The following is a 16,459-nucleotide window of genomic DNA, read 5'->3' as shown; positions in this document are numbered from 1 at the left end:
CCTGGCGAGACCCATCACTGCAGCCTTCTCTCACCTTCGCCACAACTCCTCGAGGGAGGCGGTTCTAATGGTGCCTCCGTTTCACCAGGGAGGAAGCCAACTTTTACAGCAGCGGTACAGAGAGAACTATCAAAAGCCCCCAGGGGCTGAGGGGCAGAGCCGGGCTATGACTTTGCCTTCTGTTTGCTTGGGGACGAGGCTTTCTACCACAGAACAAAGCCTCCCTTGTCACACCTACCAGACTAAACAAATCACCTGTGAGAATGAAAATGTAAAAAACTCAACATACCTGAAACTTAGTAACCAAACGGCAGCACCTGACTTTGCTATTCTTCCATTTAATGCTGGTTCCTCAGTGCTCTAAGCCCTGGGAACTCGTGTGCCTTCGACATTTACCGCCTTTGTCTCCAGCGTGATCAGTTCTGGCTCTTCTGGTCTTTTCCATCTTCCCTGAGCGCTATCCTCTGACTTCAGGCACTCAACACTCACACCTCCAGCTCCCACAACCTTCTGTCATTTGTCCTTTCTGATCTCAGGCTCTTTATTCTCCAATGCAATACCACTGCCAGAATAATCTTCAAACTGGCTGCCACCTTCACCTTTAACATAGTATTACAGATATTTCTTGAGCACCTACGTGCAAGGCACTATGGCAGAGACAAATCCATATGAGCAAGACAGTCCCTGCCTTCAGGAGTTTAGTCCAAAAAGGATGCATAAGCTGTAACTCCCTAAGACAAAACAGACCCAGACAAATGCCCTAAGAGAGGCGCGCAATTCTGTGCGGGTTCAAAGGAGGGAGAGAGCATAGGAACTACATCCTCTTCAGATCAGGAAAAAGATCAATGAAGGAAAGCAAGCTGGCAAGTGTACAGAGTTTTCTACCTGGAGTAAGGAAGGGTAGGCATTCTGGGCAGAAAGAAACATAAGACAAAGAGAGGAGCCTGGTGTTTGCTAGGGCTTGAGATGCACAAGTGAGAACAGTGAGAAAGGAGGCTGGGAAAGCCAACGTGGGCCACAATGTAACGGGCCTTGAGTTAGGAGTGGCCGAAGAGTCAGCACTGAATTTGGCAGGTGCGGTGCCTCCTCCCCTCCGATCCACGAGCAGCTACACTCTGACCTCTGCCGGCCACCGACCGTGGCGACACAGACAACAACACAAGACAACACAGGCCTGCCTTGGTTCTGTCGATGACATCTGTCTATTTTACATCAATACTACACTGTCTTAATTACTCTAGCTTAACAAGTCTTACCTTCTGGGCAAAGCCTATCTCATTTATTCCGAATTTTCTTGCTATTCTTGAACCTTTATTCTCCATTATAAATCAGTTTGCTAGCTCCATAAAAAAGTTGAATTTTTATTGAAATCATATTCAATTTATGATTAAAGTAATGAGAATAAAGATACCTTTATAACGTTGAGTACTTATATCAATCAACATTGTCACATCATCTCTCCATGTATCAGGTCTTTTTAAAATCTTTTTTATTTATACGTTTTAACCTGTCTTTAAAAAATAAAGGTCTCACATATCATTTGTTACTCCTATTGCTAAGAGTCTTACAGTTTATGTTACCACTAGGAACAGTATTTTTAATCTATTACACTTACTATTCGGTTATTTCTGTTCCATAGGAACACCAACGATTTTTTAATCTTTCCGCTACAACCATTCTACTTTATTCTCATTTGTTCCACTAATTAAGCCTCTAGTTTTTCTACCTAGTTAAATTATGTCAATGCAAACCACAATTCTGTCTCTTCCATTCCATTCCTTGTGTCTTGTACATGTTTTCAGCTGATTATATTATGTAAAAATCTGAGTACAGTCTAGTATTAGTGCCAACAGTGGGCACCTTTATTTTAAGTTGAGTAATTCTAAAAGTTCTGCCTTTAAGTATGACTGATGTTTAATGTAGGTCTTTGGTAGATACTCCTTTTCAGATTAAGATTTCCTACTACAGTTGACCCTTGAACAACACAGGTTTGAAATGCATGGGTCCCCTTATCCATGGCTTTTTTACAGTAATACTGCAGCACCACACCATCCGAGGTCGGCTGAATCCGCAGACACAGAGGAACCGAGGTTACAGAGGGCTGGCTGTGAGCTACATGCAAATTTTCAACCGTGTGGGAGGAAGGGGTGATGCTGCCCCTACCCTCACTTGTTCAAGGGGCAACTGCATTCCTAGTTTGCTAAGAGTCGTCACTACGAAGAACATTGCACTTTACCGAGTGTTTTTTATGCAACTATCTAGTCGTATATCCCATCCCACGTGCTCTTCTTTAATGTGACTGTCACTCCTCCATCAAAGGGCGAAGTCTGATTTCCCTTCCCTGGATCCGAGCTGGCCTCGGTGACTTGTTTGCAACCAATACAACGGGGTGGAGATGATGCTGCGTGACATCTAAAGTGATGTCAGAAATGGCCATGTAGCCTCTCCTCTGCCTAGCTTTCTTGGAAGAGCCAGCCATCATGCTCTGAGAAGCCCAAGCCAAAGGTAAGGGCCAGGCACAAGTCCTGCAGCTGACAGTGCCCGCTGAGCCCTGCCTTAGAGATGACTCCATCACCACAGCCAGGTGCCAGACGTGTGATAAAGAAGACCACAGCGGTTCACCACCCTCAGCCATTTCTATCTTCCCACCTGAGGGCTCAGAAATCATACAGCAAAGACAAGTCACCCTCGCTATGTCCTATTCAGAACTGCTGAGCCATGGGATCCATGAATGTGGTAAAATAGTTCGTTTCATACCACCCAGCTTGGGGTGGGAAGACATGCGGCAATAGGTAACTGGACCGCTGATGTGAAACTATCCTTGCACTCCTGGGATACGCCCTTCTTGGTCACCATGCAGTACTTTCTATACATTGCTCAGTTCAGACTGGTATATTTCTTAGAACGTTTTGTTCCTGTTTATGAAGTGAGAAACTGGACTACAATTTTCGCTTTTTAGATTATCTTTATATGGTTTTGATATCAAGGGCAAACTTAACTTTTAAAATAAATTGGGGTGCTTTCCTTCTTTTCCTAGTCTCTGTAAGAGTTTATTTAACGTTTATTTCTTAATTAAGTATTTGGTACAATTATTCTGTAAAACTGTCTGGGGCTGGTGCTGGGAGAGGGGTTCTTAAGCCACTGATTCCATTTCTTTAATGATTATTAATCTGTTCAGAGCTTCTGCCTTGAGTCAATTCTGGTAATTCTTTCCTGTCTCCCTTTTAGAATTTCCTGTCATAAAAATTTTTACACTAGTCCTATTTTTTGTTGTTGTGTTTTTACAACTCTGTCTGGCTCTCCGTGCTGGCTCCTTTGTTTCTCATGCTATTTACTTGTGCCTTCTCTCTCTCTTTTTTTCATGATCAGTCTTGCTTTGTCCATTCTATTGTTATCTTCAAAGCTCATCTCATTTTGTGGTGTGGATCATCTCATTTTTTCCCTCATATTTCATTGATATCTGCCCTTAACTTATTATTTCCCCTTTAAAATAATGACTTTTGGTTGTTGTTCTTTATCTACTTCAATAAAATACTTAGCATTTTTGTTTCTAATCTTTTTAGGTTGTCACTAGAATATAGTAAACATTCTAGAAGAACAGGTTTAAATGTACATATTTAACAGTTTAAATTCGCATACCAGTCTTAATCTTTACATAATCATATTTTCATGAACCAGACAGGCCTTTAATTCAGATGTAAGGAGATGAGAAAGCTCAGCCTGACCCCTCAACCAGATTCCGGAGGTTCTGGACTGAGGTGACTAGTACTGGGCTTCCACTCCCACAGTACCTGCTGACTAGACGACACCACTTCACCAAGCATGAAAGCAAGCAACCTTCCATTAAAAGGAGTGGGAGTGAGAAGAAAGGGGGGAAGAGTCCACGGTCAACGCAAATCACAGTTAAACAAAGCAGGTTAACTACCCACGCAGTCACCTACATGGGCAAGTCAGACGGGAGGGAGGGCTTCTCTAGCTGACGGGACCGACAGGTTCAGAGCCCTGCCCCTAACGCAGGACCCCTCACTCACCTCACCCTCTTCGAGGACGCCAATCAGCTCTAATCAGCCACCTAAACATTGCCAGGGCTGGGGAGAAGCAGCCCCAGGTCTCTGCACCATTCATCTGCTCCTGGATAAATCCACCACTGACTAGGCGTCAGTTTTTGGTTTTGTTTTTATTTTTGTTTTGTTTTGGGTAAGTGTTTTTCCAAGTAACACAAAGCTTTCCCACAACAAGAAGCCTTGTAGGATAAGTTAAAACACCGAAAAGAACAGCCGCCAGTGGTCAAGAGCTTGTGGTTCCCTGGCGCTGCTGGCAGGAGCGTAACCTAATTTAATCTCTCTGAAGCACAATTTGGTACTGTGTGTTTAAGACCTTAAAAATATACATAGTCTTTGAAATAAACAGCCTTTACACTTAAGATACACTAGGAATATATCTCAATATTAAATGAAGAAGACCCCAAAATAAGACAAAACATCAAAGGAAAATCCTGTTAACAGTAGGGGGAAAAACATACAAAAAAAGCCCTAGAAACTGGAAATAAATGTTCAAATTTAGAAATTGGTTAATAAAATTATGGTATCTTTAAAAATACAGCCATCAAAAATGATGATATAGATGTATGTCTAACGTAGAAGATCACCATTAAGTTTAAAAAGCTTACAGAACATCTCTATGTAAAATATTTGCTGATATATGCCTAGAAAGTCTGAAGAATATGGACCAAAATATTAACTAGCAATCATCTCTTGGTGATGAACTATCGGTGATTCTAATTTTCTCCTGCATATATATTTTATATATTTTCCTGTGTTTTTAAGGGGAAAATTTACTAAAAACACACTTACAAAGCATAAACTTATGTGGGCTAAGATTTTTACTGTAGGAGTAGGGTTCTGGGTGAGCCAACCAGATAAGCATTTTTAAAGAGAAGTAGGCAATAATACAGCTTTCATCAAATCCTGAGTGTATTTCCAGGAAGAAAGGGGCACTAGGTCTGCAACTTACCTTCAAACAGTTCAAGGGGGGAAAAAAAAAACCACACAGGTTTTTAAAGGGAGAATTAAAAAGTGAGTTGAAAGCAATGTAATAAAACATTTGGGGAATCTGGGTAAAGGATATATGGGAATTCTTTATATTAGTCTTGCACCTTTTCTTTAAGTTTGAAATTAATTCTAACTAAAAGGTTTTAAAAGGGAATTGTGCACAGAATAACCCAAGCTTTAAAAAAACTGCAGTATCATATATGCAAATGGTGTGTGTGCACGCGCGTGAGAGAGAGAGACAGAGACAGAGACTAGCTGGGAATGATCAGAGCAGTTTGAGATTTCTATCCCATTTAGTCCAGATTGTTTAAAAATCCAAGAGGTATTGCTGACACCTATAACTTTCGGTCAAGTTTTCAGCTCAAGCAGGAGAGTCCTGTGAGTCCAGGGGAAGGACTGAGGAGGACCTCGCCACACACGTCAGTCAGAGCAGGGCCCTCTGTTGTCTCCACAGAGAAATCTAGAACCAAAACCTAAGCCTCAAAGACTGACTGCATCAAAATGGGACAAGACTAACACAGATCAGGGCTGTGAAACGGATGGAAAGCTGGCGACACCGAGGGCCCCAGTCCAGAGCACGGCCTGCAGGGTCCGGGGAGATCAGAGCCAGTGCGGCCAGTTCTGGCCTGAATTTGTACACTGTTAGCACAGAAAAGATGGAAAAGATGAAGCCATACCGGAAGCCGTGGAAAAACTTCATCTTGCTGTGACAGAACTGTGACAGGCTCCCAGCACCCAACCCACAAGGAACAGGGCCACTTCCCCCAAGAGACAGGGACGGAGTGGATGGGGGAACAGCGACCCACAGCCACGTGGCTCTCAGCCCGAGGCCTGACAGGCACTTTCCCTTCATCGCTATCGGTAGGCCAAGGAATCTTACTGGGAATAAAGCATTTCCGTGACAATAAAATCTCACTTTCCTCCTATAAAAAGCAAATGTGGCCCCAAACTCGAGCACCTGCACCACAGGTGAGGTGGTGGGCCCCCCTCACTCCCGCCTGGTCGGGGCCTTCCAGTCCCTTTGGTGTCACTGGGCCTCAGTTTCCCTCCCTGCGCAGTGACACTGCAGGGCCCCCTGGGGGGTAGGGGACTGATGAAATAATGTCTGTAAAGTGCTCTCATCTGCAAGGATGAAAAGAGCTATAAATACAAAGTCAAAGCAGCAGGAGAGCTGCGACCACTTCTGCCTTTTGAAATGGAGAACCACAGGGAGGATCAAAGGGCTGTCACTGCTGACTGCCGCTTGGGGGCCTCTCCCCACCTGGCAGAAACCCCAGAGATAGAGGTCCACCATGATACTTAGCTTACAAAATCTCAAGTCAAGCTGAACAATGGTTTACTGGAACACCTTGAGTAGGAGAATGGAGGAAACCAACATAACTTGCGTAGTTTGTTTCTTCTGTGGAAGCAGGCATTAAAGCAGAAGGCAGTCTTGAGGGGAAGAAATGCAGATACATCGGGAAGAAGTTGTTTCCCCTTGTCTCTTTCTGCCACACAAGCCTGACATGGTGACTCCACTAAGGCTGCAGCAGCTTGTGCAATAAAATGCTTACCCCTGGCTAAGTTAACCCTCTTAGCCATAAAGAAAAGGGGAGGGGGGAGCAAAATTAAGCTTACGGGAAATAAACCTAATCAAAGCTGAACAGTAACAAAGGGCACCAGAAACATTTCTACTGCATCACATCCCACAGGCTGGCTAAGAGCCCGGAATTTTCATTACAACTTTTTAAAGAGGGAGAGAAGGAGAAAAAATATTTCACAAAAGCATTATCAAGGCCCCAACCCAGGATGCCATGCTGTAGAACCAAAATTTGAGAGGTCAGCCTTTCAGGGAGTCAAAAACCCAGCATGTGGAAACCCGTAGGCCTTTTATATAGTGGGAGGGGTTCTTAAAACCACTACTGTTTTGCACTGAAGTCTCAGAGCTTCACAGATCATTAAAGGTTTCTGAACCACAGAGAAAGGAGGGCAGAGTTAAGGAAATAAATCAAAAGTTCCTCTGGGATGAACAGATGCTTACTTGGAACAGGCTTTCAGCACGAATATCCTCCACATTAAACAACAGGGAGGACTTTTCAAAATAAAAGCAGAAAAGAGATTCATTTTGTTATAAGCACTGCACTTTCTTTTTGGTTTAAAGGTTATGTGTGTCATAAAAAAATGACTCCTGCCATGAGTGCTGGTGGGGGGAGGTGGGGCTGGGCAGAGGGCAGTGGGTGGCAGTGAAAGAAAACAAGAATTGAATAAAAAGTCAAACAGAGAAATGCTTGGTTTGGGGGTGCCCTAAACAAGGTCTGGTAATTTTTAAGGGTGGGATGTGAGGCAGAGGAACGGTACTAGAAAGGTATTTCTATCACATCTACTCCTGGCCATCCTTGCTTAAGAATTCAAGTAATTTTCCCCCAGCCAGAAGGCATTCTCTTGTTTCTTGTGCAACACACACAGCTGAAAACCTGGGGGAACGGCTGTGTCACCTTAAACATGGGGCCGCATATTTCTCAACGAAGCGTGAGCGGTCTCAAAACCAGCAGAGGGAGTAGAGCATCTGGGAGCAGGAAGTGGTCAACTAAGGACTTGTATTTACCCAAGACAGTGCTTGGGAAGCTCAGGGGCAGACTTGGGACCTGCCCTCGGGTTACGCAGCAGTGGTGAACTGGCTGAAAAGCCAGACTTCCTCCCCAGGCTGGGCTGTCAGTACCCCGGGTGAGGCGGGGGCAGAAAAGCGGAGCGCTGGCCGGTGCGCTCCCCGCCAGCCTGGGACGGGAGGCTCAGTGAAAGGCAGCAAGTCCACCGTGGAGACTGACAGGAAGCGCCGGAGCGACGGCTGACCTTAAAACCCAGGGCTCCCAGCTGAGTGGCCCGTTTGCAGGCTTCCTGTTTCTGAGGGAGGGGAGGAGAACCTGGCACTCCCGCTTTGCCTCCATCCGCAGCTGGACAAGCGCGGCACCAGCTGAGGGCACGTCTGCTCCAGTACCGCCATCTCCACCTCCTAGGACCGGGCTGAGGGGCTGACTCGGTGCCCAGATGAGCAGTGAGGACAGGTTCCGGGGAGGGTCTGGGGCCGTGATTAAAGCTAATGGTCTTTCCCACGAGGGGAGAGCCCACCGTTCCATGCACGGTCATGCTGTGGTTTGGCAGAGTAATCTTTACACAAGTCCCCTCCAGGTGTTTAATCGGCCTAACTGATGGTTAGTCTGAGTACGCACTGCTGTATCAGGTAGCGTCCTTTACTAAATCTTAATATTAATACCTTCTCCTGTGGGAAATGAGAGCTGGGTTACAAATGCTAACCTGAAGACGTGCTGAACTAGACGGAATAAACGAAACCTAAAATATGGCTTTCTGTTACACTAGTAAGTGTGCCCTGAATTAACATACGAGCTTTGGCAAGGATGGGGCCCAAACGACACAGGTCCCTGGAGCGCGCCTAGAATGGACGGGGCAGGGCCCAGAGCCAGAAGCCCAGATGGGGCGAGCCAACCTCCCTGGCCCATCTGAAGAGCCTCGGCGAGGGAGGGTTGTGGAATAATTCTCTCTGCCATCAAGGGACATGACCCGATGCCTTATTAGAAGGTGAAGTGACTCAGAGTCCAGCTCAATAAAGGAGGACACTTAAAATATCGCAATTGTCCAAAACCATTGCGGTTGTGTTTAACAGGCTCCTTGTCACCAGGTTCTTGGGACCAGCAGGGCAGCCACTGTGCAGGGATGCTGTGAGGGTTTCAGGTACCTGGACAAGTCCTCCACAGACAAGGCTTTTTCTCATAAGGCATTTCAAACAAGTTCTAACATTTAAAAAACCTATCCTTCAAACAGCTTCCAGCCCTGCCTGCACACCTTCCAGGGGCACACAATTCCTTCAGCTCCTCTGATTCCTCACCACTTCATGTCCACACCACCGCGTGAGCTCTTGGGTTCATGCCGACTCACACGTGGTAACATAAACAGAGCGAGCCGGGGAGCAGAGCCCCATCTCCTAGCTTCTCATAACTCAGTGAACTCTAAGGGCTTGTTGATCAACTGGATGAGGAATAAACTGTTTACATTCACACTATCTAAATGCTGAAAAGTCACTGTTTTCTAGAAAAATTTTATAACGATACAAGTATTTATAGATACGTCTGGTAAGGTACCCAGCACGTGGGAAATTAGTCATTTGAACAGAACACAGCACAAAGGAAAACAGTATGCTTTAGCTTGAGTCTAAGACAAATACACTGGACAACTGGGTGCATATTAACTTTAAGCTCGCACATTTTAATATGAACACGAGTTGACTGCGCTTTTAAGAAGCTTTCTGTCCTTTAACTGTATTATTCTGCCTAAACATCTGACAGGGAAGCATGTGGCCTTTTCTCCTGAGTCACCTGATAGGCTTACATCAGAAATAAGCTTCAAGTTTTAATAAGTAAATTCAGCCCAGAGGACAGAGTAAATTTAGTTTTGTTTTTTTTTAAGGGGAGGAGGAGGTAATTAGAGAATTTAGAAACTTACTTAAAAATTTTTGTTCTGGTTTTTTATCCCACACTCCCCAGTTTGCCCAGTGCACTTGCTGCTTGCTTTACTTTGCTGCTGGCCATGTATACAGATTCACTGGGCCAATTTCCTTTAGGATTCAATTATTCCACAAATTCTAGATTCTCCTTCCAAAACTTAAACACCTCCCCTGGACAACTTAAGGCCACAAGCCTCTGACCTGATTAAATGTACCTCATTAACACATTTCTAAAACAGAGCATTTGTGGCAAGAATCAAGTTCTGATCTTAGGAGGCATGTGCCTAAATCAATAATCATCAAACCCCAGAGACACTGGACCTATGCTGCTTCCAGCCCTCTAAAATAATCAAACACATGAAAGTTACCATTTCTTGCCAAACTCAAGAAAAATCCAACTCCTGCACATGGGAACACAGAGACAATGGCTGCAGCTGGAAATATATAACCAAAACATCATAGAAAAAAAAAAAAACCTTTTAATTTAATATTGTTCAGAACATCCTCAGCGGTGTTTCACTCATACAGCAAAGACGCAGGATAAAAATTTCAGACTGTTTTCAAGATAATAAAATAGCATATGATGGTGACTCACTAACTGACTAAAAGGAAAAGAAAATCCATAAACAGTCACAGGAACCTTGCAAAGCTGCAGAGATCTGGCAACACTGAACCTCCTCCACCTTCTTGGCTCTCACCTCCAGTAGAGAGAGACAGACAGACACAGACACCCTCTTTTGATCGTTTTGAGGCCAAGCTGCAACTGGCTAATGGCTTACTCTACTGCTTAAGACAGTATTTTATTCTTGACTCGCTCAATAAACCTGCTGAGAAAAATAAACAATGGGTTTCAATCTTATAAATAATCTAGAAAACAGAATTGCTGTGCAAACAGTATAGTTGATTTACTGCCCATGATAAACAGAACAGGAAAGTCCAACGTGCACAGTGAACCCTCAGTCACAGTCTTACTGTCTTGGGACACGAGCATTAACAAGGATTTTCTGTCCACGATACAGTCTAATGCCTGGGATGTCCAGGTTTCAACTGGTCTTTAAACCAGCATCAAAGCAGATCATGAAAACCAACACAAAGAGCAAAAGATGAGGAAAACTTTTCCTTAAAATCACTGAGGAGTTTTAATCTTTTAAAACATATGTACACACACATTTCTACCCCTTCATTCACACACATGTGAACACATACACACTTCATTTTTAACAAATATTAAGTGAGGGATTGTTATAAGGCTGTAAAGGTAATATAAAGAGGTATTAAAGTGAGGTTCCTGCCCAGAAGGCCTTACATTCTATATAAATACACAGATGCATGTACACGTGCAGAAGAGAAATGCATTGAAGAGAAGCGGGGAGCAGAGTCCACACCCAAGGCTAAAATTAAAGAAATACTAATCTTTAAAGGACAGAACAAAACACAACTCTGCTGAGGGGAGCTGGGTTCTTTGTTTAATGGCCACCAGTCCACAAAGAAAAAGGCTTTGTGGCTTTTACAGATGTGCTTCCCAAGCAGGACCCCGACAAGTGAGCTCCGGACACAGTCTCAGTGACCGTGACTCAGGCACCTTCCAGAGAAGAACACAAAGTCTGCTGGCCTCCTCACTAGACTGTGAGCTCCTCGAGGGTAAAGACCCTTTTGAGCACCTGAGACCCCCCCCCCCACCTCCAGGAGCACAGCCTTGGGTAGCAAAGGTTCCGCAAAAACAATTCTCCCCAAACTCTCCCAATTCTGCCAGCTGTGCTGATGGTTTAGTCATCTTGGAGGCCAAGTCCTGGGAATTATGATGCCACAGTTTAGAGGGTTCAGAAGAAGGATTTAAGACACTAGCACAGGAGAATCATATTTCCAAGGTGGAAAAAAATAACAAAGGTCAGTAATATTGAAACTTAATTTAAAAATTAAACATGTCAAAAAGAAAACTTAGCTTAATGGATTTCTGGTGTCCCAAGACAGCTTGCTCTTGCTTGCTTTTCCTAGTTCCATAATACAATTAATGTTTTTCAAATTACACACAACAGGAAAAAATTCTTCATGTGGCGGGGGTGTCCTTCCCACCACTGGTGAACAGCTGTGAATGAGACGGAGACGAACGCTCTGCTTCACTTTTCAAAACAATACAATTAATTTTTACTCTGTTTTTTTCCCCTAAGTATTGCTCAAGGACATAACTTCAAGTAAGATTAAAATGAACCAATTACTCAAGGATTATGATTTCAGATACATTTTAAAACTTCTTTAATGTCAGTTTTTAACAGACCAGATTTATTTTTTAAAATATCAGCAAACTGGATTTTCAAAGTTAGGATGGATTCATAGATCTCATTAAGGCTAAAAAAATCTACGTATGATATAAAATATGAGTTACAAGTTGATAAACACATTGACCATAACTACAGCAATCACAACTTATAAGTCTTCTTAAACACCATTTCAAACCTTCCACTTGTTTTACCATCTAATAAAATGAGTGTGCCTATTTAGGCTTAAAAGTCATAAATGTTCCATCTTAAAAGTCACCAGGTAACCAAGATCCAGCCAAACCATAAAAGAAATACAGGCTAATAAATACCAACAGCAAATAACTAACCAACAAGCAGCACTGTGTTCAGCAACACGCTGCAAGTCCAAGGCGGCTTTCATGTGAGTGAAGTTCCCACAAGGAATACACTGCATATAACTGAGGCACACCTGTGCCAATCCCACCAACGCTAACAGGCAGGGTAAGACCAAGGACAGGCCTACGATGTTGACACTGAGAACGGCAAATATCCAAGGCCCTTGGTTTAAAGAGTCATCTGATTCTATGGAAGTTTCAATATAATCTGTTTAACCTGCACCTCATAAAACTGACTTCAAAATTATTTTTAAAATAATTACTCTAAAAATAAATATCAAAAATTTAAAAGTTACCAAAATTTTAAAGACCCCCTCCCCCACCTCCCAATAGCAGCTGCAGAAGTTTCTTACATGCAAATTTCTTAACTGCTTCACTTACACAAGGGAATTGGCCAATCTCTCCTAGATTACCCTAGTCAAAACTGGACCACTGCCCAGTCAAACATCCATACAGTTTAGACGATCAGTATGAACAGATTCAAGGCTCTGCTCCATTTTAATGGGAACAACTATAGGATCACAGTACTTGCTGCCAAAATGCAGTGCCTGCTTCCATGGGTAATCACTCCTGCCCTGAGTGGAAAATTCCAACCCTATCTGCATCTACTCGAGGTCAAGTTATTAAGAGAAAAAGTATGGCACATGTCAGTCCCTGTACCCACTTCTTGCCAACCTCTCACAATATTTATATTTCTTCTTCATATACAGGGGTTCCAGTGGAAGAAAGTAACACCTAAAAACACTGTGGTACTAAATATGTCAACTTCACATTAATAAGAGAAGGTCATCATTTCAAATAAAAAGGTTTCTGTTCGAAACTTAAGTAGGGTCCAGCCTAGCCTAACTCACATATGATGACTGCATGTCAACAGATACAGAGGGGGACAACAGTTTTCATGTGAAATGTGACAGGAGCTACAACTGTGTTTCTAGGAAAAAATGGGCAATGGAAAGAGGAAAGCTGCATTAGGAAATTCTATTACTGACAATGAAAAAAAGCCCAGATACTTTTCTATGTTTGAAATACTCTATAATCATTTGAAAAACAAAATCAAGCCTGATTTAACACTCAAACAATTTACAACTTTAACAGAATGAAAACAACATTATTTTCAGAATGAATATGACCTACAGGATTCGAATTCTACAAGACTTCATTATTGTAAACAACAGTGCTTCTTAAACTTTACTCTGCATTTGAATCACCTGGTGAGCTTATTAAAACGCAGATTCTCCTTCAAGGAATGGGCAGGAGGCTGAGAGGCTGCAGTTTTAACTAGCTCCAGGTAGTGATGCTAACACGGGCCCGAGGACCATACTGTGAGCTGTGCAGACACACAGCGTCTGCAGTAGGTCTCTGGCTCAAAACCGAGTATCCCTACGCGGCTGTAAAACACTGTCCTCAACAGTATCAACCTATTCAGGAAGTCCACACTTCGTTATGTAACATTAGATTAAGCATTAATGAGGCTAGAAAATTGTTTATCTAAGGTTGTAACCTGAAGTTAAATAAAACTTCATGCTGAATGCTCATATTAAACGCTAGAGTCATTTTTAACCTCTTAATATTAACAGAGCCCTGATTACAGCCCTTCCTCTACAGCGGTTATTCTTTGCTGGAGGCATACGCTCTATGCAAAAGATATTTGTCTGAAGAAACGAACAATTAATATTCAGTACTTATGCACACATTTAATAGAATTCGTTCCCAGAAATGTGACTGAGAAAGGTGGTTGATTTTCATGTTATTTCTCAAATTAAAATTTTAAATCTCCAATACTTTTCATCCTATCAACGTTAAACCTCAAAACATCAAAAACAGCTGCCCCTTGGTCCAATTCAAAAGGGTAGGGGGAGGAGTGACACATTTTCAATGGAGAAAAATCAAGATAAAAGACTTCCATTTCCAGAAATCACTTTCAACCCCTCATTTTCTGTCCTATGGCAAGACTGGACTATTAAGAGCCTCGTCTGTGGTCTCCATGTTGTTGGCGCTGCTCCCAGGCTCTCTCCTCTCTTCTAAAAGCCTTCAACGGGTCCCCAAATGTTCTCTTTGGAGAGACTGCAAGGTCCCCCAAAGTCTACCTCCAGCCGTAATTTTGGCGCAAGTCCCAATGCATCAGCTCACGCAGCCTTCTTACCATCTACACTCATGTACTTGCTGGGCACGTTTTGCAATTTCCTGTCTCCATGCCTTTGCACATGATGTTTCCTCCAGCTGGAAACTCGCTTTTCCTCCACCCTCCCAACCACAGCCTGTTAAAAAAACATATCCTTCCTTCAAAGCTCCAGTTTAAACACCATATCCTCCAATTAGTATTCCAGAAACCCTCCCACCTCTGTGCTCACGTTGTGGGGCTTGGACCTCCACCAGGGCCCTTGGCACGTCCTGCCAAACATGGCAGGCACGCAGAGGCTCACCTTCCCCGCTGCAATGCCGGCTCCTTGCGGGACACCCTGCAGGATGGGTGGCACCTTGCTTCTCCTTACAGACATGCACCATTACTGCGTTCAGTGGTATACAAAATTTTCTAAAAATTGAACTATACGTAATGTTTAGCTAGCTCTGAAAATGGGAAATGTGTGAAAATGAATTTCTGGTACAGAAAATATTAATGCAACAGCAACAGGTTTTACAAATAACAAAAGCCTAATCTCCAATGGGCTGGGTATTCAAAAATAAAACTAAGAGATGAGGAAAGGTAACTGAGGGTGTGCACCTGTTCCCCTGCTCCCTCCAGAGGTAAAAAATCGTTTGGGTGCACCTCTTCCAGATCAAATGGTCTTCTCACTAACATTAGAGGCACCAGACACAGGTCTGCTGGCTCAATCTATCCAAGCAACAGAGCTTTAAACAAAGGCCAGCCAGGATTCCAGGGACAGGACAACCGCCTAGGTGTCAGACACGGAAAGTCTTTGGTTCAAACAACAAACAGATGTTCTCAGCATGAAAGAAGATACTATATGTCACTGTCACCTGAGTAATCATCTCATGATTTTTAAGAAAACTACAATGTGTAAAAGTCAAACAAGTGTTATTTTTTGGAACACCCATGATTTTGTATTACTTATAACATGGACTCCCCTCTTAGTAATTAAGATTCAACTCTATTAGGTCTCTTTTTTCAGGCATTACCTTAGTATCAATGCTCATGTGATTTATCGATCCAAAGATTCCATGGCAGTGCTTAAAAGCAAAACGCAGCAGCCTTGTTCCCCATCACCGTCTCAGAAGCTCAGCGATGGGGCACTCACCGTGATTTATACAAATGTGCTAACACCCAAGACTCTGATGTGGTTTAGGCCAAACTGTGCCTTTAAAGAGAAGAGGTATAAAGCCAAGGGGAACCTGAGATGCTGAGTGAAAATTCTTTACCATATTTCACTACTCATTACACACCTCATAAGCATACTGAGGGAAGCAAGCAGTTCTAGAGAGAGGGAAAGTGAGGAGAAAGGTAAACCACAGGACATTCGCACAACCGTTACACTGAATTATCCGACTTGCAGTTACTCTCTTGGGTACCATGAGGCTAACATGTAATACCCATTCAACTAAACCTCTATAAACAGTTGGTTTTCCACAATCACAGCCACTATTCCCACTGTAGTGGGCAGCAGTGTTCAGAGAAAAGCCAGATTTAGCTCCTGAGTAATAAACACCAGAAGCCAAAAGAGCCAGGAAAGCTGTCCGTGTCCACGCCCACCAGGAAGCGCCGTCTGCATAACGGCACGGAAGGGCCTGGTAAGGATGGAAGCTCAAAGCTTCAAGACAGAGGAAATACATCCTTTAAACTAGGCAGTGCTCTCCACCTCCTCTCAGTTTTTCAATTAGAGGGTTTTTCTGTAAGACAGATTAATAAAAAGCAAGTAATTTCTTTTTATATAGGCTCAATGTTGATAAGCAGAAAATAACTTTTTTTCATAGCATTTAGCTACTTTATGTAGTCTTTGGGGTAGATCAGAACAACCATTTTGAAGGGGTTTTATATACTCCTCATAGACATTATCTTGTTTAAATTCTCAAAACAATTCTAAGAGGTGGAAGGATCACCCCATTTTACCGAAACAGACATTACAGGACAGAGAGGGTGAATAATGTGCTGGAGGCCCCACAGAGAAGGCAAGAACCACGACTTTGCTCTCAGGTACAGCGACAGCCAAAGATGTGCAAACACTTTTTAAAGATTGTAACACCTATAAAATTCTCATTCAAAGAAACATCATTTGAGAGAAAATAATCTACCAGGTCTTGGCAGGATCTGACCTGAGCTTCCCA

At 43.1% G+C, this 16,459-nt stretch overlaps 1 protein-coding gene across 6 annotated transcripts in view; it reads right to left on the bottom strand.

The window, feature by feature from the left end:
• RERE (arginine-glutamic acid dipeptide repeats) overlaps nucleotides 1-16,459 on the bottom strand; it is a 366,200-nt gene that overhangs the window by 35,312 nt on the left and 314,429 nt on the right. The window lies entirely within an intron of this gene.

Source organism: Camelus bactrianus, chromosome 13 (assembly GCF_048773025.1).
Source record: "Camelus bactrianus isolate YW-2024 breed Bactrian camel chromosome 13, ASM4877302v1, whole genome shotgun sequence".
Taxonomy (NCBI): Eukaryota; Metazoa; Chordata; class Mammalia; order Artiodactyla; family Camelidae; genus Camelus; species Camelus bactrianus.
This window is presented reverse-complemented; position numbering and strand designations above follow the sequence as displayed.